The following is a 27,025-nucleotide window of genomic DNA, read 5'->3' on the forward strand; positions in this document are numbered from 1 at the left end:
AGGTAGATAGTGATGATGATTGTAACATCTATGTGAATATACTTAATTCCACTATATTGTACACTTTAAATAGTTAAAATAGTAAATAGTTGTGCATATTTCATCAAAATAAAATAATTAGGTACTTTAAGTGGGAGGGAAATAGAACTTGATTGTCTGCATTGTCTATATTAGTGGACAGTCAGCAGGGGCAGAGAGAGATTGGGGCCTTAGACAAAATATATCAGGGGAGGAATTCATTACTCATGTTTTATCAGGGACTGTTTCCTGGGCTAAGAGTGAGCACCATATTCAATGCAGCCTGGGACCACTGTCCACAAAATAGTCGTCAGGAAATAAGATCACATTATCTGAAGTAAAAGGAATTCCATCCAAATAACACTGTTGAGTGGCACAACCACACTTCCATGGAAAAAGAGACACAAGGAAGAATATTCCAGAGTTGTCATATCAGTCCTAGTACAGTCATAGAAACAGAATCCACTTTAGTTTGTTTAAACACAATAAATTTGTACAGGTGATAAAGGAATAGAGATCAAAGAACACAAAATTCTTCATCAAAGCCTTTACTTTTTGGCCTATAGGTAATGAGGGATATTTATTACCCTTTGAAATAATAAACAAATGTCACACTTATTCATACATCCAACCATTAATCTATTTATTCATTGTTTCAATCACCATGCACTCTAGGTTTTACCTTACTTTAAAGTTACCATATTTGGTCCTTAGGGCTCTATAATACACAATTATATCTCCAGGCAAGATGCACTAGGTTGAAACCAAACTTAAAAAATGACTATTTGGTTGCTACTTAGATTCTTGATCACTACACATAAAATATTTATATATATACACACACACATACACATACATACACATACACGTATCTATATACACACACACATCTATATACACACACATATATATATATACATGTATATAATTACAATATTTATTTCTGCCTAAATAACATTATGTAAGGCCCATACACAGTGTAAGCTGCATGAGGACAAGATCTTTGCTTTTCTCTATTTACATAATCCAGAACAATGGCAGGGAGGACATAAGAATTTAACAAACAATGTAAATAATTAGAACCAAGCATTCCTTAATGAGGATTAGAATAGATGTGTGAATAAATTGTTAACTACTTTTTAAAGCCTTTTTATTTTTCTAAGTGACCATTGTCAGTTTTATTATTTTTTATTGAAAGAAAATAGAAACAGTATTTCAAAGAGATATCTGCACTCATGTTTATTGCAGCAATAACCACAGTAGCCAAGAAATGAAAGCAACCTAAATGCCAACACATGAATGGATACAAAAGATGTGGCACATATACATATACACAAGGGAATATTATTCAGTCACAAGGAAGGAGGATATCCTGCCATTTGCAACATCAATGGACCTTGAGCACATTATGCTAAGTGAGATAGGTCAGAGAAAGACAAGTACAGTGTGATATCACTTGTATGTTGAATCTAAAAAAGACAAGGCTTCTCTTTGCTCTTCAATGCAGGGTGTGTCTAGTCCAAGGGATTAGAACATCTGCTTAAGTCAAGCTCTCAGTGGGAACAGATATACAGATATTTCTGTAGAATAGTTTACTTTTCCATTAAACCCCATGATACATTGGTCACATATTCATTACTATATGGTTTCTTCTTTAAAAGGCAAAGCCATTCATTCTTCCTTCTGAACACTTGAAGCCACGACTAGATGGAGTCATTTAAATTCTCCAGTGGAGATGAGTTAACATCCTCGCAGAGATACTTAGACTGTGGTGAATAAGGTCACAGAGGGGGAAACTGTACCGAAAGAGTTTCTTCTGCTCCTCTGGTCCTTAAGTCAAATTAGAGACCTTAATCTAATATCTAAAATCCAAACAATCTATTATCTCAGAGGTTTGGGGTGATCATGGAATTCTGGCAATTGAAAACAATCACACATGTGTCAGCTTTTTGTTTTTACAGAAGTTTCTTACTAAGTACCCTCTGTGCCTAAACATGCACTATGAAGATGTAAAGAAAATACATATATATATATAAAATGGTGTCTGTCTTCAGACGAACTCTACTTTTATTTGAAAAAAATACTAGACCAAGTTAGTTGCACCTGGGCCAAGACTGTGTTCATACCAGGATGTCATGTACCTCTAACAGGGAGACTGTGATGTCTTTTCAGGATCTGAGCATCACTCCTAGCTTGGATCCTGATTCTGAGAGTCCTTGAAGTGTTTGGGCATTCTCATTTCACAGCATATGGATCCAAGTACATTTCAAGAGGTCCCTTGGAGAGGCACTGTGAAAATCATTATCATTTATCCTCATCCCAGAGTTGCAAGGTCCTCTCTCCTGGGATCCTGCCCTCCCCTCCAGGTGATAGTTCCATCATCTGAAATTGGTTTAGACCAAGGCTACGGATTATAACCTTTTATCAATGTTACCTCTCAGCTTCCTATAAATATCCTTGATTCCAATGGTTTCCTCCCCATTCTTTTTTCTCTACAGACACCTTGTTTTATTTGCCATCTTCAGAATTTTCTCTGGTCATGTCTGCTGGCTGCCACTCCAACCAAATTATAGACTGAATGTTTGAATGTGTTCTCCAAAATCTATTTGAGGAAACCCCAACTACCAATGTCCCAATGTGCTTGGAAATGGGGTTTGGGAGGGATTAGATAATGAGTGTGGGGCCTTCATGAATCTAATTAGTGCCTGTATAACAAAGAATCATGAGATTCATTCTCTCTGTCTCTCTCTCTCTCTGTCTCTCTCTCTTCACCATGCTAGGACACAGTAAGAACCTTGTCATCTGTAAAGCTGTAAGAGGACCCTTACCAAGAAAATAACAATGCTGGCACAGTGTTTTTGGACTTACAGACTCCAGGACTGGGAGAAATAAATGTTTGTTTTGTAAGCCACACAGTCTATGGTAATTTGTTATAGCAGCCTGAGCTAAGACAAACCACGATGCTCATTACTCTTATTGTATGTACTTGAATTCTGATGTTTAAATGCCAACACCTGGCCTCTGTGTGTCTGGGTTTTTCATTCCCCATTACTATCAAGGCATCCACTTCTGCAGTGGTGCATCACCCCTTCTGTACTTGTCTACAGCAGAGATGCCACCACTGAACATAAGGATGATGGGAATTCCTCTCACCAGTGAATATTCTTAGTGTTTTGTAATTTGTTTCTAAACACTGTAAAAGTGTAATTGAAACCTATGAAGCAAAGGTTACTGTTGTTGAGATTTCAAGGGGTAACAGGAAAGTTCATACCTTATTTTTGAAGCAAATATAAGGGATTAAAAACCAAGGCCAAAGCAAAAACAAGATTAGGATGCAAACGTTATTTTCTAGTATTCTGATCTTAGTCTTAGACCCCTCATTAAGCAGGCTAATGTCATTTCTGGAAGCAATGAGCAATTCCATTTATTCACATTCCATTTACTATTTTAATTATTAGTATTTTAGTTTGTTTTCTTTGTTATTCGAGAAATAACAAAAGCTAACTTTGCAAAATTGAAAATATAGAGTATATAATGAAAAGCATGTGTCCTTTCCATCCCTGATGCCAAGCTGCCCTCTCCAGGAAGAACCAATGATACCAATTTCTAATGAATCTTCCAGAAATGTACTATACATACATGTGTATGAGTGCCCAAAATAATTGCCTTTTTTTTTTTTACGGTGAACACATTATACAAACTGTTTTGTGCCTCTTTTTTCACTCTACATTCTATCTTCCAGATTGTTCTATATTTATACGAATAGAGCTCCACTATCTATTTACTAGCAACCTAGTATTCTAGTATAAATGCATGCAAAATATATATTACCAAATTACAAAAATGAGCATTAAGTGGTTTCCAATCTTTTGCCATTAGAAGTGAAGCCTCAGTGAAACTCTTGTATATATGTACATACACAAATATATGATTTTGCACACATATATATTTCCTAAAACTGAACACACTATATCAAAGTGTCCATGCATTTATTCTATCTAATGTGGGCCAGGCATCAGTATTCTCTAGAAATCACTTTTTATATTTAAAGCATTGCTGGATGAAAGTGAAAAGCATGCACATCAGAAATAGGCCAGAGAACATACATGTATTTTATATTATATATCTGATTTCTTTACAAGGAGAGCTACTTCTTTTTAAATAGTGAGCTCACTAATTTCATAACATTACAAAGAATGTTGGCTGGGGCAGGCAATAACGAAGCGATCCTTTTGTCAAGGTTGTCCAAGGCTTGTGCAAGCAAGGAACTATCATCATTTTTAGTATCAACAATTCTCTCTCCCAAATCATTTATCTCTGTACTCATCTCCTCACATTTCTTTCTAAATCCTTCAGTCCACAGATCTTCTTAGACCTAAAAAAAAAAATGAGGAAGGAAGTAAAACTTTTTAAATCCCCCATTTTTTCAAGGATTACATTTTGTCAAACTTTAAAACTTTGTCAGACTATCTTTGTTTTATTCCTAAAATTGTTCTCTCTTAATCATGAAAGGAGACTCTTGTAACAAGGAATATTTCCTGGTTTGGACCTAAATATTAAGAGGAAGTGTAGTTTACAGCCTTAATAATATTCATATATCTTAGGGTTTTGCCAGGAGGCTAAGCCTGGCATGAGGACAAATGTAATATTTTCCAGTCAAAAAATGCAAATGAGAGGTAGCCTTGGTCTGACTGCACTAATTCTCAGTCCCACTCAGGATGACACTGTCACCCATATTATAAAAATCTGTTATAAACTCATGGCCCCTAAATTATAGAAATCTCTTATAAATCATGTTCAGATGAACAATGAGAGAAATCCCTCCATGCCACATGATAGCTTGGGGATCTGTCCACACCTGGAGGCAATGCAGCAAGTGTAAAATCTATTATTTCTATGTGTTTTTAAATCTGGACATTTCTGGTAGTTTTATGTCAGCACAGATCTACCTCAGGGCCTTGGGCTGAGCAGGTCTCCTGGTAAAAGGTAGTAATCTTGGTAGAGCGTACTAGTTGTTGTTCATATTAAACACACATAGTTGGAATATCTGTTCAATCAAGCCCTGTGAGATCATTTTAAAATTCTCTAAATGGCTATTCAACCCTATTTATATTCTCTGAGGGCTTGGAGTAGAGGGGGGAATACTCATCCTGAACTCTCCAAAGTCTACTTACAGAGCCGAATTTAAAGGTTTTGGAAGGATTCAAAGGCTTCAGGGTTTTAATAAATCACAAGCAGTAGATGCACTTGTGATCTCTGCATGACCATGCTGTAACATTCACCCATCCCTTCCTGGGGTACTGGGGCAAAGTTATCAAGCTCTACTACTGCCACAGCCTGATTCACCTTCAGCTGATGCTCCAATATCTTGTTTGGCTCTCTCAGCAGGTTTTCTCTTTCTCTCACCAGCTTCTCCATCATCTGGACTATGTGTTTCTGGAGACTTCTCTTCTGAGCCTCCACCTGCTGCTGCTGCTCCTGCAGTTTCTGATTCAGCAGCTCCTGTTCCTTCTCAGCTGTCTCCTTCCAGGTCTGCTCTTCTGCCCCAGGAAGGTATTAGAGAGGGAAAAAATAGGCAAGAATTGACCTCCACCCTCCTGAGCTCAGAGGCCAAACCAAATTGAAGAGAGAGGTAGGAAATCTCTGAAGTCCTCCCCCCCCACCCCATGTCCACACCATCGAGAGCACACTTCAGAATGTGAGAGAAAAGGCTCTGCCTGTCTGGCATCCAATCACAGTTTCCTTTGCTGTTTCTAAATGCAGCAGGGTTGCTCCACAGAAAGGAAGGAAGCTCCAATATTGGGAAGGTTTTGCTCTCACACCTGTCAGAGGGCACTGCAAGAACATACGCATCCCACTGTGAGCCCAGCCCTACCCCGTACCTGCTATGGCCTTCTCCCCATCAGTGAGGGCTTTATCTGCCTGCAGGATTTCTCTAGTGCCACCTGGGACTGCAGAAACCTCTGGAGGAACTCATTTGCCTGAGGAACCAAGGAGGAGCACAGAAATTAGATTTCCAATAGGGAAATTAGTGCTGCAAAGACAACTAAGTCCATGTAAATTTTGCTTCAAGTTTAAAGTTCCACAGTGGTTCCTTACAATGAGTCCAAGCTCCTTAGAATGACCTGTCTCTCTCCAGTCTCTTGCCCAGTGCTACTTTCTTCTCCCCACTCTAGAATCCAGCCAGTCAGAATCATGTTCAGTTCTACAAACCCCAAATCTCTGGTGCTTTTACATATCTGCTTTACCAGTGTGAAATAGTGCCTCTAAATTGTGCTGCTGTTCTCCTCTGCCACTAGCTGGTTATAACTTTAGACAACTTATTTTAACCTGCCTATGCTTCTTAGTTGAGATCTTTAAAATGTTGATAATGTAGATGCTTCTTAATGCTATTTGAAAGATTAAGTTAAAGAGTCTAGGGAAAGAACTTAACACTTTGGCTATAGGAAACAACAGTTCAATATATATTAGTTGCATTATTATTGTTTTTTATTATTATTATTATTATTATTATTATTATTATTATTATTATTATTATTATTATTATTATTATTATTATTATTATTATATTTGTTTCTAACACCTAAGTATCTCTTTCCTGAGTGTTATAGCTTGCCTATGTAGTTGACTTCCTGTCTCACTTGTGATCATCCTTGTGTACAAAGACTGACTTGTAAATTATCAGTGCTCAAAACGTCAAATATGTTGTTGAGTAAAAAAAAAAATGAATAATTTCTGTTCTGTCTCTTGTGGATTTAAGAAATCTGTACTCATGTTTGGGAGTTGACATTTGTACTCTCTTCAGGAATAAATAGCATGCAGTGAACCTTAAAAGCCACAGCTGTTTGAATGGCTCCATACACTCTCTTTATGCATGCATGGAGCTGCACTCTCAGATTTTCAGGAGACCCCTTTGAGTACTCTGTAGGTTCCCCATGTTTCCCTTATTCCTCACCTTCACTCCTTTCATGGTCACTTGGTAATATTCCTTTTCAATAATTTCCTTTGCTTTCCTGTAGAGTTCATGACCTCCAGGAACAGAGAAAATTCCTGCTGAGATACTTTTTATTAGTGCCTTTGAAAGCTGATCAAGTTTAGTCTGGCAATATTTGATTGATGTCTCTTCATTCTGCATCAAGAAATCAATCATCTTTCTTATTCTTTATGATTTCCTAGAGGGAAGAAAGATAGAGGGCTGTCACCAGAAGCAAGGAACAGAGGAAGTAAATTTCCAAAGGATCTGTTAGAAGAATTGGTCTAACTGTGTTCCTCATGAGAAAAGTATTCTGTTGGAGGACATGTAATAAAACAGCAGTCACAAGATTTGATTTATTCACAGCTCTGAAAACTCTGGAAGACCATGGGGAAGTTCCCTAACCTCCTTTGGGTATTTCATCTGAGCTGTTGGAGTTGCATTACCTAATCTCTGTGGTTCCTTGAAGCTGCCACATTCAGTGATTCTGTCTGTATTCAATGATAGATACAACAAGGAGCAACCTAAGCTGAAAGTGGCCTGAGATGTGGATCTGAAAAGATAAATTTTGGTTCCCAGCCATAGGAGTGTGTTCACAGAAAAAGAAGCCAGCTAAAGAATGTCTTGGGTGTTCTGGACAGGCTTGGAATCCACAGAAGTATTTATTTCAAGAGGATATCTATACTGATTTTTCATTGAAGGTCAAAGGGAGTTCCAGATAAACTGCCTGAGTTCTGACAGTCAAAAAAGAAGGAAATGTAGTCCTTTGAAACTCTGTCCCTCATGAGAACATGGACTACTTTATCCTTGAGTGAGAGATGAGCCATGGGACTGGTAACAACACTTCTAGGCTTCATTCTTCAAAGGGAGGCGACATAAAGTAAATACTAAGACAGATTATGACAAGGTTCCTCTAGAACTCCTGCTTGTCTTCCTTGAAGGAGTGCTCCATGAAGACTGAAGGGGCTTCCCTCTCACAGGCAGCATGCGCCTCCAGCGGCTCCTGCAGCATGTCTGTGGGGAAGCTCACTCGCTGGGCTATCTGCTCGCTGTAGTGGTTGTCTGCCTTCTGAATGGCAGCTGAGTTCTCCAGCTGGGCCAGAGTTGTCACTGCGTTCTCCAAGCGAGGTACTGCTCCACTATTGATAGTATCCAGGTAGGTCACAACCAGAGTCCTCAGCCCTGAAGAAGCCAGGAAATTTAGGGGCTAAATATCAAGTTATCAGTCAATGGCTCCAGGATTCTGAGACTATGCTTCTAGGGTCATATACACATGCACACACACAAACACACACACGCAACCCTACCTCCTTCTACTATTATCACCTTCATTTTCCTACTGACTCTTCATTTTTATGGTTTTCCAGGCCACAGGACTAAAAAAGTTAATATCTACTTCTATCTAACATACTAGGGGCTACCTGGAAAATACAGTTTCTCATTTTAAAAATTGAAAGCAATACAGATTACATAGATAGACAGATGAGGCAAAGTGTACCATGTTTAATTTATTCCTAATTCTGAGGCTTTGAATGGATTTTCAGAGATTTATGGGCTAATATTTATTTTTGGACCACTCTAAATTCTCAAAATATCTTTTGAATTCTCCTTGTGAAGAACACTTATTGTATAGGACTTCCTTTGAAAACATGCAGTATTCTGTTTTTACACCAAGAGAGTGATTATATTCTAAGTGGAGGATGTTTTCAGATAAGTGGGAGTCACCAATATCATTGACAAAAGTTGCAATTTGGGGAAGGAATTTGTAAATCCCCCAAAGTGAGATAATTATAAAGTATACAGATTTCTTCATGGAGTATAAAAGTCTGTAAAATCAGAATCCTTTATAGAATCAAACAAAAATACTAGAAAGCACATTATATAAAATATTCAACACATAGCAGTCCCCATGGAAATGGGAAAAAGAGACTCACCTTTCCCAGTGACCATGATTCCTTCTGTGAGTGTCTTGCTCCTTGCATCAGTGAAGATGTAACAACAGAAATTTTTTGTTTGCTCCTGGAATTTAGGATCCAGTTGGTCTTCAGATACCATCGCAATATTGGCTAGAATTTTTTTTTCCTATGTTGGCCAGTCAAAGACAAAACACTTCCATCTTGGAAATAAATGCCTGATGCAGTCTCTGGGTAGATTGGATGTTTGGGCTTTGGGATTCTTCCCTGAGGGACAGAAAAACAGGGATTAGAGTGTGTAGAGTCTTGAGGCGAGGGGTTACAGATGTTCATGGCAGGGATTTGTGTGTCTTTGCCATTTCTACACATAGAACTGTTTTAACATAGACATTCAATACTTCTTTGCACATCAGACTTATACCAATGATATAACTGCAGAGAAATTTAGGGAGACATCTGATCCAGTAAAGGAAACCTATGGCTTGTCTCTCCAGACATGCACATAGTAGAGTGGTTGTCTATGATGTGTTTGCTTAACTAGCAGCTAAAAGGATGAAAGGTCACATGAAACTTTCTGCTCAACTCAACTTCATGTAGGAATTGAGCTGTGGAACCAAAAAGGAGAGCTACAAACAAGGGATCATGGACAGTAATTGGAATATTAAGAATGACATCCTCATTATTTAAGAAAAACTGTTTTGATGCTAAAAATAATTGATGCAGTGTTATGTATTTATTAGTAAAAACCTCTGAAGTATAAATGTACCTGAAATATAATTTTAAGGTATCACCACTAATCTATAAACTCTTTGAGGTAAATGTTTATATCTGGTCCTCTGCTGCCAGCCAATTTTTAATAGCTGTTTTGAGAAATCATAAATAGAAACGTGAAAGGAAGAATGACTAAATTGGGATTGATATTTCTCTCAAGGTTTCAATAGACACATATCCTTGGAAATGTAACCCATGAAAATAATTTTTTACCTTGTAATTAATTCATGGGTAAACATGTGGGAATTAGGAGAAAGCTATGATGTGGAAGGTAAAATGAATATTCTAATAATTGTCAGTATTATTGAAAAGGCATAGATTGTAAAGACAGTCACTTCTTCAGGTTTATTTAGAACATACAGTCATTTTGTAGATGATATAATTATACAGGATTAGAAGTTTTCTAGCCCTCTTTGAAAAGAATAATATGTGAAATCTATATTTTGTTCATTAGATAAGCTTTTCACTGCAGTTTCATGTCTAACAATTAGCTGATTAGTTGTTTTCTTCAACAGAGAAAAATTGATGGAAAAGGAAACACAGTGTCCAGTCTTTAGAATGTTTCATCACCCATGTAAATCTGGATGCTAAATTTAAACTTGTATAAAAAACAAATTGGTTTTGAGTAATTTCACTTTACACTTTACTTTTCTTGAGTAAACTTCAACTGTAGCCCCTAGATCTTTGCAACCCACTTTCCAGCCACCATTTCCACAGACTTTGATTTAGTCTCAAATACAAATGCAATCACAGAGATGAGGGATATTGTTTAGTAGATCCCACACTCTATTGGACCGTACACTGCCCAGGCCATACTCTGATACCTGGAATCAGCTTCAGGGCATTCTCCAACTACACATCTTCTGTGATAGGCTGACCACATAACTGCAGCTTCAGGGTGAAATCCCATACAGTCCAGATAAAGTCTGGAAAGAAATTCACAAATTCTGTGGAATCTTCTACTCTATCAGGTGTTTGAGAGGACTTTGCCCTGATGTTTTCAAGCTCTGTCGCATAACTAACATTTGGTTAGGGAAAGGAAACTCACTACCAACAATTCCCACATTTCTCTAGTATAAAAATATTATAAACACACTCTTTTGCCATGGGTCCCCTCTGTTCCACCCAAGAAACTAAATGACAGGAAGGGAGAGACTGACTCTATCCTCATTCCCATGAATTCAGTGAAACATGGTGGTTCAGGACCTGGAAGGATACTGCAGATGCTCCAGGGCCTGGTGGTTGATGGTGCTCATGCTGTTCTAGACAAAGCTACTGCAGAGAACCACGGCCAGGGCAAAGATCCATGAATCCTTCTTAGACTCATCCTAGAAAGCACATTAGAACAAGAGAGTTAGAAGTTTACCCCTACATTAGAAATTAATCTGTACACTTCTTCAATCATGATTTCATTTATTATTTCAGCTAACATACTCACCATGCAAAGAAATTGCTTGAAGACAGATGTAAATGCAGATATCAACTTTGACAATTACAGAGACATTTCTTGTGTTTGCAAATTTTTCATATATAAAAGGATTCTAGTTTTCACAGTGCTTTCTTTTCCCTCAATTGGATAAATTAAAATAACATATACAGAAAAACTAATACAGTACCTGTTGTGTAATTAGGAATTCAGTGATGAGTGTGGGCACTTATTCATTCTGCATATATTTATTAATCAGAGTCCATATAAAATATACCATAGTAGGCATAACTGGGTATTTAAATTATATGCAATCAATAAATACTTGCAGGAAGCTACTAAATATCCCCCACTGTTCTTAGATTTAAAAAAGCAATGCTAAAAATAAAAATTTTCTTTCAACATGATTATTTCAAAGCAGTGGAGAAACATCCATAACAGTAAGTGCAACAAAGATAGAAGTATCTGTAAAAGGCTTACTCTCAGTAATGTATATAAGCAGTGAAACCTATAGCTATAACACTAAACTAAAATTTAGAAGTCTATCAAGGAAGAACAGAGCTATGAAATTTGGAGAAAGAATATCTGATCTGAAAGCTTCCTCAATGTCTTGAGCTGAATATTAAAGAACTGGTAAATGTAGAACTGAAGAAATGAAGGTGATCCCATAGACAGGAAAACCCAGAGAAACAAAATTAGAGATGGGAGAAGACAGGGGTCTTGTAGTTAGAACAGAGTCATTTGAGGGCAGAGGGCAAGTGGAGAAGTTAAGGTGAGTTTCATGCAGCCTAATCAAGGGCCCTAAAGCCCAGGCTAAGTTGTATAAATCATAGCATTGTCTAAATGACGGCATAAACTGGAAATAGTTTTTTTTTTATTATAAATGGCATGTAAAGTTGCTCCCAGTGTAAATGCAAAAACTGTGGTTTATGTTGAGAAGATTCTAAATGGGAGTTTGGGGGGATAAGAGTCTATTCATTACTTTCTTTCCCCAAAACCCAGTTTTTAAAAATAATCAATTAGGATAAGAAGAAGTAGCAGTTATGACAAACAATTATTTCAACAGCAAGATTATATCATTGTTTGATATATGGCTTTAAAAATAAGCAGACTTTCTAACTCCTGTTGAGAAAAAAGACAGAGCTATAAAAATGTAGGTACTATTTCCAAATAAATCTCAAAACGGAGAAAAGAGGGATAGTTCATTTCACCCATTAGCAGAAAGCTAAAACACCAAAAATCCATTTTAAAATGTTTCTTGTAGGACAAAAACTTTCTTTTATAGAACTTGCACATTCAGAGGTGTCTCACAGATTTCCAGAACACTCTGTGAGTAGTTGATGAACTTCATCATAGAAAATGTAAACCCGTCTCTTAAATCCAACCCTCAAATACACTCTTCACCTTGTAGCTAAGAAGGTGAATCAGAAATTTTTCCTCACTCACAGATTGATACTTCTCTTTCTTAGTTATGCTTAACTGTAAGTTCTCAAAACCAGTCAGGTGCTGCCTGGATTGCCTTTCAAAACTGAAGGACTTATTCCCCCAGCTGTTGGGAGTGCTGGTGGAAGACAGTCTTCAGGTGTCAGCCCTCTTAATTAGAAAGGCTTCTGGAGCAGCTCTTCAAAAATGTATCAGCACCCCTGTCCCAAACTCAGGCTAACTCAAAAAAGCCAATCCAGCCATGGAGCTCCCATGAAATTCCCAGAAATTGGGGATTGCAATGCAATGTAATTTCTTCTTCTCTCCAGCCTGCTTCTTTCCCAATTACATGGTATTAAATCTGACTGCAGATAATGTCTTGTCAATTGAACTAAAGACTCTTTTAGGGCAGGACATTTACTTTGGTCACTGATATCTACAATCCTAAGCCCAAAGGCCTGGAACTCAGCCGTTCAATAATGACTTACTAAATGTAATCAAGTCATCCACACAGTGCCAAGAAATAAAAGAATTTATCTAAGACACTATGATAACTTACCTAGAAGTGAGATTCAAACAAAACATAGTTTGCCTTATTTACTATAATTGATTTCTAGATTTTACAGATTAAAGCAGTAAAATTTCTAGGACCATGGAGAGATAAGGGGAAAATCCAGAATAAAAAGGATTTAATTGTGAATTTCTGCTTTACCATTCACACATCCCCCAGGCTCTAATTGTGCAGAAGGACCACCAGAGTACAATTGGGCTTGCCTGGGTGAGGCACACACCACATCCAAATGCCCTTGGTTTCAGATTGCACTGTAGAGCCTAGAGGAAACCCTGTGAGGAGAGGGGAGAAAGCAGCATTTAGTTAGAGCAGATAATCTAAACCACCAAGGGGCTACAGAGTCAGATCTATTGGAATGTCAGTATCCCAGCATACGAGTTGGTGCTTTCTCCATTTCCTCAAGAATGTCCTACATTGTGTGTCATCTGTTTCAAGGAGGAAGGAACATTAATTGTGATAAAGATACCAAGCAAGGGCTCAACATAGAGGCAAAGGGGAATCCATGAATCAGACAAAATGGAAGTCACTGATAACCATAACAAGAGTATCTTGAAAGAACGGTGAGGTTCAAAGCCAGAGAGAAATGGACTGAAGACAGACATGGGAAGAGAAAAAGGTGGGAAAAAAATCAAGATTATATTTTTTGTCAGACAAATTTTTCAAAAGTGGGGAGAGGTGTTAGCCACAGTAGTATATGACATACAGGAAATATTTTTAAGATTATAGACATTTGAACACATTTATATGTTGATGAGTATATTCCATAAAAAAGCAAAATGTGTTTCAAGAGCGAGTAGACACAATTGCAAGAGTCCAGTGCTTAAGCATGTAAAATAAGGTAGGATTGTGAGAATTGGTAGGAGAAATTTTGCTTTACAGGAATAAAACATACAATATGATAATGAATTACAGTAAGACAGTGGTTTAGCAGTGAGAAATAGGAGTGGAAAGTTGATTTGTTAAGAGAAGTTTGGTTCTCCCTACACAAGATCAGGACAAAAATTAAGAAGCTGAGGTATTAGCTAGAATCAAGCAATTGGTCCTTGAACCAGTACAACACTCACCATGATTCTGACCTGCAAGATGGTTCATCAAGTAGGATTTGCCTGTATGATACGGCCCTACGATGGCCACCACCAGCACTGGCAAAGAAATCTCACCAAGAATCTGCAGAGATTTTTGGTTCACTGAAAGCACCTTGACACTTTCCAGCAGACAAATGGGGTCCATCATTTTGGGTCTGGATGCCATGGCAACCTGCCAACCTAGAAGAGCTTCTTAGTGGAAATCAGATTATAAAGTCATTCTCTAACTCAGACTTATACAAAGCATCTATCAACTTAGGATAAGGTAAGTAAGAGTTCTGTGCTTTCCATTAGACAAAATGTAACCTAGAATTAGCATACTGCAGAGGTTTACCCCCATCATTCCCTCAAGTCTCTCATGATATTGGTAGTGAAATAATATAATATCACTCTCCAAACTGTTATTTCAAAATAATAATATAATTAAAGTTATTGTTATGATGCACTGAAGGCCTACAATATACCAAGCCCTTTGATAATAACTTACATATCCAGCTAAACTGATATTCACAAGAGACTGAAAGTTAGAAATTAACATAACTACTTTTGAAATGAGGTAAATGGTTCTCACAAAGGCTGAGTGAATGTCATTGAGAAAGGATTGAAAATCTACATACTTGAGCAAAATGACAGACTAGCAAACTCTAAGCTCTTGTTTCCCCAAGGAGATATAAACAACAACCAAAATACTAGCTAGAATAACCTTACACTAGTTCCATAAAACAGTCAAAGGTCCAAAGCAACCAACCAAATACCAAATCAAGAAACAGCCTCATTCAAAATGGTAGGAAATTCTGTGGTTTTTCTGTTGCCCTCGGTCCCCATTGTGGTAAGGTCTTTAAGGAAGTGGCAAATCATTTCCCAATTCCCTCCCCTGATTCAGAGAGAGGGAATTTTATAATGTTCTAACCTGTCAGGGCTGCCTCTTCAGGTCTCTGTTTCACTTCACATGAAACTCAGGGAAGGGTGGCAGAGGGGAAGGTGGTGGTAAAACTTGGATATCAGTTGGAAAGAAGCAGCAGGTATTTCTCAAGGAAAAATGTGGAGAGACAGCTCCACAGATGCCTAGAGCAAGAGGTTACCAGTGAATATATAAAATAGACTATCTAAGGCATCAATTGAGTTTCCAATTCCCTTTTTCAAAATAAACAGTGCAGAGCAGACTGCATTTACAATGTTCTGACATCTCATGGGCTGCCTGAAGGACTGTTATCTTTTCCCTTATTTGGATCTTAGGCAGGGAGAAGCAGTGGGCATTGCTTGGGAAAGCTGCAGGGAGAATGACCTGCAGACACCTATGACAAGATATTATGGGTGTGTGATATTGAGATGTATAATAAGAAACACAAATTTGATCATTGTCCTTATTCCTGGTATATAGCTCTTAAAACCCTATGTGATGAGAGAGATGAAATTATTTTTCTTGTAACTTTTGTTCTTTTGTCCTCAATTCCTAAAATAGCTCCAGACTGATAAAGATGAAAGAAGAGTCTTTTGTTATTTATAACAAGCACCTTTCAACAACAACTGAGTTTATGTTAATGAGGTGATTTTGTAAAGCCCCCAGATCACTACAATGGAGTTGTTTGCTAGAGGAATCAATGTTATTAGAAAGTTGCAACATTTAGCCTGATGCTCCAACCACTGGGGAGCAGAGAAGAGATGAAAGTTGAGTTAATCACCAATGACCAATAGTTTACTCAACCATATCTATCTAAGAAGTCCTCCATTAAAAAATAAATAAAACCTAACTGAAATGGTTCAGAGAGTTTCTGGCTTGATGAATATGTGGATGTTGTTAGAAGGTGGCACATCCAAAGGGGTCATGGAAGCTCCACATGCTTTTCTTGATATCTTTCCCTTTGCATCTCCTATTTTGCTGTTTATAGGCTGTATCCTTTTTTAAAATAAACCAGTAATCTAGTAAGCAAACTATCCTTCCTGAGTTCTTAAGCCATCCTAGCAAATCATTGAACCTGGGGAAGAGATGGGTAACTCCAATGTACAGCCAGTTAGTCAGAAGCACAGGTGACAACCTGGATTTGTAATTGCATCTGAACTGAGGAGAAGTCTTGTGGGACTGAGCCCTTAATCTGTAGGGTATAAACTAACTCTTGGAAGTTAGTGTCAGAATTGCTTATTGTGAAAAAATGCTCACGTATGTGGTGACCAGAAATAAGTATAGAGAATAGAAAGTTGAGAAGAGAAACTGAATTTTTCTTTTTCTTTTCAGGGTGGAGACACACAATAGACAATCAAAAGTTCAAAGGAGACATCCTTTAGGAAATTAATATACTTAAAAGGAGCACATATATGGAAAAACTGAAAAAGCAAAACGCAGGCCCAGGGAAGATGCATGCTCAAAAAAGCCTAAAAAGACTTTACAACTTCTCTTAAGCTTAATCCCATGTTTCAAAATCAAGAGCCAGCTTAGGAAAAGACTCCCTTGTCAAAAGGCCAGTATGCAAAGAATGGGAAAGGTGACTGCTTTCATAAATGCTCAATTTTCAGGGGGTGGGAGGGTAATAACTCAGTAGTAGAGCATGTACTTAACATGTCCAAGATCCTGGGTTAAATACTGAGTACCTTCATTTAAAATAAATAAATAGATAAATAAATATCCAATTTTTCAACAACAACAACAAAAATCACAAGGCATACAAAATAAATGAAAATATGGTCCTTCCAAAGGAAGAATATAAAGTGGTAAAAAAAAAAAAAAAAACAAACCCTGAGGAAACATGTGCATTAGATGTTTTAGGCAAAGACTTTAAAATAACTTTTTAAAAATATGCTTAAAAAGCTAAAGGAAAACTCAGAAAAATAACTAAATAAAATCAGAAAAACAATATATGAACAAAATTAGAAAATGAACAAGGAGATAAAAATAATTAAAAAAGGAACCAAACTGAAATTCTGAGGCTGGAAAATACAATGAATGAATTTACACATTTTCTACAGGGAATTAGCCTTGGGGGTAAAGCTCAGGGGAAGAGCATTTGAATACATATAAAGGGGATTAGACTTGCACAGGCAAAAAGACTCAGCAAACTTGAAGACAGGACATTTGAAATTATCAAGTCTCAGGAGCAGAAGGAAGAAATAATTTTTTTTAAAGTGAATACAGCCTAAAAAACTTATGGAATACTGTCACATAGACAGGTATATACATTATGAAAGTCCCTAAAGCAGAAGGGAGAGGCAGGGCAGAGAGATTATTTGAGGAAATAATGGCTAAAAAATTCCCAATGCAATGAAATATATAAATCTAAAATGCAAGATATTCAACAAACTCCAGTAGGATAAATATTCAGAGACCAATGCTGAGGCATATTATAATCAAACTGTCAAAAGACAAAGAGAGAATCTTGAAAGCGACAAAAAGCAGTAACTCATCACATCCAATAAGATTGTCAGTCAATTTATCAACAAAATATTTGTAGGCCAGAAGGCAGTGGAATGATATGTATAAATTGCTAAAAACTGAGTGATGGGGTAGGGGGGAACCTACCAATCAAGAATACTGTTTCCAGAGGAGGGGGGTCAAGATGAGGGATAATAACTTCTCACAGAAAAGTGACTGAAAACTGGCAGAACTCCTATACAAACAAGATTTCAAGAGATATTTCCACATAATTAGGGAGGAGTAAAAACTTCAGGTTGGGACCTGTGCACCTAGGGAAGGACTAAGAGGAAAAGGAAGACTGTGCAAATAGGCCCTAACCCTGAGGAGTGAGTAGGTCAATCCACAGACTTGGCATCCCAGTCCTGGGGTCCTGCACAGAGGAGACAAATCCCCTTGGCTACTTGGAGAAAGACTGAAACAGATAGAAAGGCTGGAGAAGCCTAGACTAGAAGGAGTGAATGGGTGCTTGTTTGCCACCAGACAGGTTGGAGACAGGTCAGCCTGAGCAACTACCACCTTACTGTACACCCCAGGAAGATTTTCTATTCAAATAACAACAAAAAGAGTACTGTTGCGGTTATATCTATATGAGATAAAAAAGTTATTTCAAGCACTGTTAAAAGAGACAAAGAAGGATATTATGTTAAAAGAGTCAAGTTTATCTAGAAGATAAACAATTCTAAATATGTATACCTGAACCTCAGAGTTCCAAAATGTGTGAAATAAACATTGACAATATTGAGCAACAGATCACTTAACAATAATACAATAGTTTAATACCTTACTTGCAATAATAGGTAGAAAAAACAGAGTACTTGAATAACACGATAAATTAATTGAACCTAACAGACATATACAGAACACTCTCATCCAACAAGTGAAAACACGTTTTCCCAGATGGGCATGGAATATTTCCAAGGATAGACCATATTTTAGGCCACAAAACAAGTCAACAAATTTTAAAAGGTTAAACTGATACAAAGTATCTTTTTGAACCCAATGAAATGAAACTGGAAATTAATAGATGGAATAAAACTGCAAAGTCTACAAATATGTGAAAACTAAACAAAATACAATTAAGAATAAAAATAAACTACCTGAACATAATGAAGTCTATGTATGGAAAAACGCACAGGTAACATCATCCTCATAGGTAAACTACTGAAGACTTTTCCCACCCTCCTGCCTCCCCTTTTTGAGAAGGAGACTGCACACTTTAGGTCAATGTTCCCACACACTTGCTCCTTCTCCCGCTTGCCACTCTTCTTCTGTTTCAGGAGGATGTCCTGAATCTTGAGAGATTTAGGCCAAGGTACTTAGATGAGAAGGGTCAGGATTTTTGCAACTTAATCCCATAAACGAAAATAAGAATGAAAATGCAAATATTGTTTTATATTATATTGAGAGACATATACATATATTTAGAGAGAGGAAGCAAATCTAGGAAAATGCCACCAGTGGGTAAATCTAGGTGAAAAGGATATGAGATTCCCTTGTAATTGTTTTCCAAAGCAAATTTGATTTTAAAAATTAAGTACTAAAAACACAATTATACCATGGTTCTTCTGGCATATTTCTGATTGGCATTATAATGAAAGTTCCCTATAATATCTATGCATATTTCATAATCAGACTATATAAACATGATATTATATTCAAATGTCTAAACTATTCAGTTCCATATTTATAGGTCAAGTATTCAAGATGCCTCAAATACTATAAAAAATATTTTTAAAAAATACCAGCTTTATCAGTTACTACTTGTGTGGCCTTAAACAAGAAGCCTCCCCTAGCTAAACCTAAGTTTTTAAGAATACTTATAGGGGTAATATGAAAAAAATGGTAAGTCCAGTCTGGAGGATGTATTGATAATAAAATCAGATAAGTAAAAGCTTATATATGAGCATAGAATGCAGCACAAAAAGGGATTTCAGTGCACGCTTACTGAATTAGATGGAGATTTATCCACAATAATTGCACTAAACAAATTGGGTTACATATTTGAACACAATCTGCAAACTTCAGGTTACTAAGAAACAAGGTCTATAATTTTTTTTTTCAGAGCAAAGCAGCAAGAAAATTCAAACACTGCTCCTGTACCATCTCCTTTTTTCTGATTCTTCATTGTGGGAGAAAAGAATACAAAGGTAAAACAGGATCCTCTAACAGCTACATTATAATGACCAGAGTTGTCCAGTCCCCCTCTTTAAATGGAAAACTTAAAGGAAGCTGCAGGAAAATGTGAGAGAAACAACTTTATAAAAACCAGGTCTGCGGAATAGAATAGAAAGCCCATAAATGAACTCACAAGCTTTTGGTCAACTAAACTTCTACAAAGGAGGCAAGAATATACAATGGAATAAAGATAGTCTATTCAGCAAATGATTTTGGGAAAACTGGACAGCAGCATGTAAATCAATGAAGCTAGAACATTCCCTACACCATACACAAAAATAAACTCAAAATGGATCAAATGTTTAAACATAACACAAGATACAATAAACCTCCTAGAAGAAAACATAGGTAAAACATTATCTGACATACAGCTCAAAAATGTTCTCCTAGGGCAGTCTACACAAGCAGTATAAATAAAAGCAAGAATAAACAAATAGGACCTAACTAAGCTTACAAGCTTCTGCACAGCAAAGGAAACCATAAGTAAAACAAAACAAAAATATAAGGAATGGGAAAAAATTTTTGCAAATGATGAAACCAACAAAGGCTTGATCTCCAGAATATATAAGTAGCTCATACTACATAATAAGAAAAAACCAACAGCCCAATTCAAAAATGGGCAGAAGATCTAAACAAGCAATTCTCCAAGGAAGACATACAAATGATCAATAGGAAAAAGAAAAAATGCTCAAGATCACTAATTATCAGAGAAATGCAAATCAAAACTACAGTGAGGTATCACCTCACAACAGCCAGAATGGCCATCATTCAAATGTCCACAAATGACAAATGCTGGAGAGGCTGTGGAGAAAAGGGAACCCTCTTACACTGCTGGTGGGAATGCAGTTTGGTGCAGCCACTGTGGAAAACAGTATGGAGATTCCTCAAAAGACTAGGAATAGACATAACATATGACCCAGTGATCCCACTCCTGGGCATATATCAAGAAGGAACTCTACTTCAAAAAGACACCTGCACCCCAATGTTCATAGCAGCACTATTTACAATAGCCAAGAGATGTCAACAGCCTAAATGTCCATCAACAGATGACTTGATGAAGAAGAAGTGGTATATTTGTACAATGGAATACTATTCAGCCATAAAAACTGACAACATAACGCCATTTGCAGCAATATGGATGCTCCTGGAGAATGTCATTCTAAGTGAAGTAAGCCAGAAAGAGAAAGAAAAATACCATATGAGATCTCTCATATGTGGAATCTCAAAAAATTTTAAAATGTATATAAATACAAAACAGAAACTGACTCATAGACATAGAATACAAAATTGTGGTTGCCAAGGGGACAGGGCGGGGGGAGGGAAAGACTGGGAGTTCAAAACTTGTAGATACTGACAGGCATATGCAGAATAGATAAACAAGATTATACTGTATAGCACAGGGAAATATATACAAGATCTTGTGTTACCTCACAGTGAAATGTGTGACAATGAATATATGTATGTTCATGTATAACTGAAAAATTGTGCTTTACAGTGGAATTTGACACAACATTGTAAAATGACTATAACTCAATAAAAAATGTTTTAAAGAAACAGACCTGTGATTTCTTAGCTGTGAATAAGCCACATAATTTTTAACATCAAATTAACAATCTGCAGCTATTCAATCCTGTTCCAGGTTGGTTTTCAAAATGTAATCTACAGAAAAAAATCACCCAGAGTGATTGTTAAACCTAGGTTGTGTACGTATAAAACATGCTACAAATGATTCCAATGTTCTTATGAAAAACAAACCCACAAATGAGGGGGCGGGGATTGGGGGACAGGGGAAGAGAGAGAATAAGAGGGAGGAAGAGGGAGCCAGAGAGACAGAAAGAGAAAGATAGTTTTGATGTGATTGTAATGTTTAACTAATAAAGGTCAGGGGTGAGGGGACTAAATTTATCTCTACATAGAGATTTACAGAGCTCTCACTGTGAGCTTTCTTAAATTGACTAATAGAAACATTAAAAAGAAACAATTTCTATAGATGACAGTTCCCTATAACCTCCTTGCCAGGGACGGTCTTATTCTCTGAATTCTAATGCCAGCCCACAGAGCTTGACAGAGGAAGACAGGCAGGACCCCAGGAGGACTCTCTCAAGGAGAAGAACATCGAGGGGGACACAGTGTGTCTGGCTGTCACTTTGCAGCTGCTACTGTTCCATACAGAGAAGCTGAGCTTCCTTTGAACTAAAGCCAGCCACAGACCCCTGCATGCCAGACAGCAGGCCACTTGCCCTTCCTCAGGTGTCACTTTGAATCTGAAATCAATCTTGCTAACTACTACATACAGAATGGATAAGCAACAAAGTCCTATTGAACTATATTCAGCATCTTGTAATAACCTATAATGAGAAAGAATATATATATATCAATCACTGTGTTGTACAAAAGAAACTAACACAGCATTGTAAATCGACTCTATTTCAATAAAAACAGAAAAGACATCAATTTTGCACTGCATGTAAAAGACAAGGACATACCTGCTCCACACACTGGGGATAAAAGAACGGTTCTCAGTGCCTCTCACACCTTGCTCACTAGTTCCTCCTACCAGTCTGACTCTCCTTCATGAAAGCTAAAAAAGAGCGAAGAGGTTCATCTTTTCTTGGTCCATCTAGTATGATGGTAATAAAACTGAAGCTGAAAGCAAAAGTAATTCATGCTGTTTTTCAGTTAGCAGAGTCATGCTAGATCCACTGATTACAGTACGAATATGGGTGTGTAGTTCATGGTGAGAGGAGATTAGAAAAAGCTATTTAATAGTCACATCTTAACACATGCCACCGCTTTCTGTGGGCTGCCCTGCACTGGAAGGCCTTCATAGCCCCCCTTCTTGATACATCTCTCCCCCCCTGTAAAGTTGCCAAAGGCGGCTTAAGTTTCCTTGGCAAACAAGAAAAATAGAAAATCCATGGCACAAATGTAAGCAAGGCTGTATACAACAAGTATATTTCAAGCATTTTCCTCTTGGCGGGGATTCCTGGGTATTTTTGTTAGTAAAGGGCTTTTAACATTTTACATCTGTTCCTTAATATATATGTTTATTTAAATGAAAATCTTTTATCATAATTAGAAAATAAAGATTAAAGATGGAAATGAACAACCCTTCATTGTATTATCTGGAGATGCTCACTATTGGCATTTTGCTCAGCATGCCTGTACTTCCCTAACACATGGACCCTCTCCTAACATAGATACCCTCTTTCCACAGGAATTTAGCCAATTGGACCAGTTCCAAAGGGATGTATTTGGTCAGATAAGAAAGTGACTGGGGGCACACATTTGTGAGAAAGAAAATGGAGCAGCGTATAAGTGAAAGATGAGAAGTGCAGCAGGGAGATGTCCAAGGAAGCCAGACTGTGAGGGTATAGGGAGTACTTCTCCTTCCTCCTCTTCTCCACCTTCCTCAGCATTCTCCGTGTCTATGGTTACTTCTTCATAAAAGGCCAGATAGTAAATATTTTAGGCTTTTTGAGATATAGGGTCTCTGTCACAACTATTCAGTGAAAGCATCCATGCAATAGGTAAACAAATGGGCATAACTATATTCCAGTAAGACATTGTTTACAAAGGTGGACAATGGGAAGTCATCCTGGTTTAAGTAAATGTGGTGCTACGATATACCAGGGGTTGTCATCAGCTCATATATGTATCATTGTCTTACAAGCCAAGTAAAATGGTCCAAGTCCAGAATCTCAGGCTGAGTGTCTGCTTTTAGTGCCATTTGGGTTAAACAGTGTCTAACTATCCTCATTGTCTTGGAGCAGAGATGCAGAAAAGGAATCTGTGTACTGTCCATGTGTCTATGCATCATCCACATGGGTTCCTGCCTGGTCCCCAAGCCATGCATCCACACATCTATGCCAGTAACTGTCTCACTCCCAACAACATAGCACTGCCAGTAACTCCTAGATCAGCCAAAGAGAAACAAAACGTGATGGAATACACTCAGTGGTAGTGAGGAAGAGTCTGGTTTGGTGTGTGACATCTGCCCAGGTCTGCAGGCCTCTGTGAGTGTGGGATGAAGCCTGACATCTGGATAAGTGTCAAGGTGACTGTAAACTCAATTTTTGAAAGGGGACTAGGAAGACACCAAGCAGCTATCTGGGTATTTTTCAAATTCATTTGAGTTGGTAAAATATCCACTCTGTTTTCAACTAGTCTTTTCCACATGTGGTAGTTGCTTTTAGGGTCCCTACATTTCCAAAAATCCACAGAAGGGAAAAAGAAGCCTAAAGCTGAGTGATTATAGAGAGTTTAAGGCTAGAGTGGGAAGGGGAAATTCTGATAAGGGTGGATTGAGGGTTGAAGTATATAGTTATGGGAACATTTAAATAGACCTCAGGATAGAGTTCTATTAGATTTGAAGGGGAACATGTTAGCATCTTCAGTCTTGGAATAGCCAGTATCCTTTCCATTTGGCTTTTAAACAGCCAGAATGAAAGTGTTGCATGGGATACAAATAGGAACCAGGAGTACCTTATCTAATAATTCTTGAACTATTAGCACCCATCAAGTTTCTCTTGTGTTATATTATATTGGGGGATCTTGGGGGGGTGGGCATGGACAGAACTAATTCTACTTACCATAGCATTCTATTATGGGGTTCTCCACCTCATACATGCCCAATTTCAGTTAAATTCCTTGTCTAGAAAGAAGAGAACTCCTGTCCACTAATTGACTTAAGTCCACAGTAAGATTGGTACTAGGTTGAAGAGGACAGAGAAGGTTAAGGAAGTCAGGTAAAGCCATTAGAGGTAACAAAAGTGAAAGAAATGAATAGGAGACCTGTGAAAGGAGTCCTGCAGTATCACAATGAAGTATAATACCCCAATCCATGAAGTTATTGGAGTAGTTGGTCTAAGAGGAAAATTTGTTTGACACAGAAGGGATCTTATAGATATACTAAGGGACTGGGAGGCAAACTATGAGGGAAATTATCAAAACCCACCACTGGCAGTTTGGTGACTTTGAAGAAGATGCCAGAAAAGGAAGCAGTGTTAAAAGTGAAATATGTCACTCCAAAATTAAAGAGAAATGTGTTAGGGTGCCCTTCAACTAATAAAGGTAACCTCACCCTGTGAATTTAGTGGGAACTGTGGTCAAAGAATGCTTGCTTCCTCAGAGCTAAGTTAGTATTCCTCCTGTGTGTTTTGGGAGCTTTCCTTTCTATTTGGAGTCTAGACAGTCCAAAATCCAGTGAAATTTTCTTTGTAATGCCAGCAAGTATTCTGTTCAATGGAAGCCCTTATTTTGGGGTCCTGTCTTTGTTCAGATTTTTGTAATTGTTTTAATTGTAAAGCCATGTGATTTGATAGTGAATTTTCTATTTTTTAGAAATGTTACCCTTCACAATGCTGAGCTGATGTCTGAAATTCAGGCATCTCAGCATTTTAACAGTAGACTTTTTTCTGTCATAAAGCTCAAGTCTTATGTCATTCAGAAAGCTGTGGCTAGAGCAAAGGCTACTTTTGTAATTCAGTTTAAGCCTTGACTGATTTTTCCAAATAGTTTCTAATTGCTGGTGTTAATTTGCCACATTTCATCCTTCAGTTGTTTACAATTTTGAACACAGGACCAAACGATTTTAACAAAATAAATCTTGGAATGGCTTCTAACCCTTTTTCTCTAACTCTTACATTCTGACTGAACTCAGCAGTAATTTGAGACCCCTCCAGGTCTTCCAAGATAGTGGTCCATTTAGCTTTCTGAAACCAAAGAAAAGTATCACCACATAAAAGTTTATAAGTTGATATAAGTATGGGGAATCTCAGAGAGTAAGCAGCCAAGGCTTCTTGACTTTTTGCAGTTTCCCTCTTTCCTTTTGGGACTTGGGGAAATCACTCGCCATGCAATTTAATTGAAGACAAAGGTTTAAATGCTACTTTCTCAGTTTGTTTATGGTTGGGAGTAGGTGGCATGAGTGGTTTGAGCATTGTCTCCAGAAGGTAGAGATCCAACAGATTTATTCTCCACAGTAAGCTGAAAAGCAGGAGATCATTTTGAGGGGGGAACTAAAAGAGAGGGTGAAGAGGGAAGAATGGAGGCCCTGGAGGATAGGGCATATGGGATTGTGTTTGAGCAAGCAAACTCCTCTGCTGCCCTCTTGTTGGTATCTGTGGCTGAGCAGCCAATCATCAGGCTCCCACTAACGAGCAACTGGTAGGTTGCTTTCCTCCTTGGCAGTAACCAAGATGCTGAATCAGTCATAGCCACACTTTAAAAAGATTAACCAGGGAGGCCGAGGGTGGGAAGGGATAGACTGGGATTTCAAAATTGTACAATAGAAAAACAAGATTATACTGTATAGCACAGGGTAATATACACAAAATGTTATGGTAGCTCACAGAGAAAAAAATGTGACAATGAGTGTGTGTATGTCCATGTATGACTGAAAAATTGTGCTGAACACTGGAATTTGACACAACATTGTAAAATGATTATAAATCAATAAAAAATATTAAAAAATTAATTAATTGCTTTGTTTGTTTGTTTAGGCTCAGCTAGTCTTCTGTTGTTGGTAGCTTATGAGAAGTTTCCCCTATTTTCTGTCCTAGTCCCAAGGTTTAGAGTCAAGGAAGAAAGCAAAGCATTTCACAAATGTATGAAGCTGTTCCCTGCAAAGAGCTCCTGGATTGTGACTAGGTGGGATCAGAATGGTCCTTCTCAAGTGTCCAGATTGAACTTCATTCAGGGTGCCAGGGAGTTACTGAGCTATTTCTGCTGTTTTTTTTTTCCCTCCAGGAGGGTGCTAAGCATTTAAAATATCTATATCTATATCTATGTGTATATCTATATCTATATCTATATAAAAGTCACATGTTCATTTGTACTTTGGGAAAAACAGATAGTGAGAGAAAGAGAAAGGTCTCCTGTGATGTCAACACAGTGACAAGCTGTTGGTGGTTTGCATTGTATCATCCTGTGTGTACATGTATCTTTGAAGAGTTGTATCCTATTAGAGAAGATGTTCTAGACCCCTCTTCTCACATAGCACCATAATTGCAAACATGTTCCTCAGCCATGCTCATCTTTTTCACCTGTGTAGCAGTCCTCATGCTCACATCAGTGCCTTTACACTCTGCTATCACTTGTGAGGATGGGAAGATTTAAGAGGTGTCCCCCGTGGCAGCTCCTTGTTGTCACTCAAGCCTCAGCTCCAATACTGCCACCCCAATGTAACCTTCCCTCTCCCTCAATCTAGGGAAACTCCTCTGTCGTTTATTATTTCCTTCATGCCATGCACCAGTCCTATTGGT

The 27,025-nt window shown here is 37.7% G+C and overlaps 1 long non-coding RNA gene across 2 annotated transcripts; it reads left to right on the top strand.

Moving 5' to 3' along the window:
- Nucleotides 1-1,124: 1,124 nt before the first annotated feature.
- LOC141574622 (uncharacterized) lies at nucleotides 1,125-21,312 on the top strand. 2 transcript variants are annotated; one of them, XR_012501508.1, is made up of 4 exons: nucleotides 1,125-2,940; nucleotides 5,428-5,650; nucleotides 7,195-8,147; nucleotides 19,648-21,312. It is a non-coding gene; the product is annotated as an uncharacterized LOC141574622 (long non-coding RNA). The 2 variants fall into 2 exon arrangements; XR_012501507.1 differs by having other exon boundaries at nucleotides 1,128-5,650.
- Nucleotides 21,313-27,025: the final 5,713 nt, after the last annotated feature.

Source organism: Camelus bactrianus, chromosome 22 (genome assembly GCF_048773025.1).
Source record: "Camelus bactrianus isolate YW-2024 breed Bactrian camel chromosome 22, ASM4877302v1, whole genome shotgun sequence".
Lineage (NCBI taxonomy): Eukaryota > Metazoa > Chordata > Mammalia > Artiodactyla > Camelidae > Camelus > Camelus bactrianus.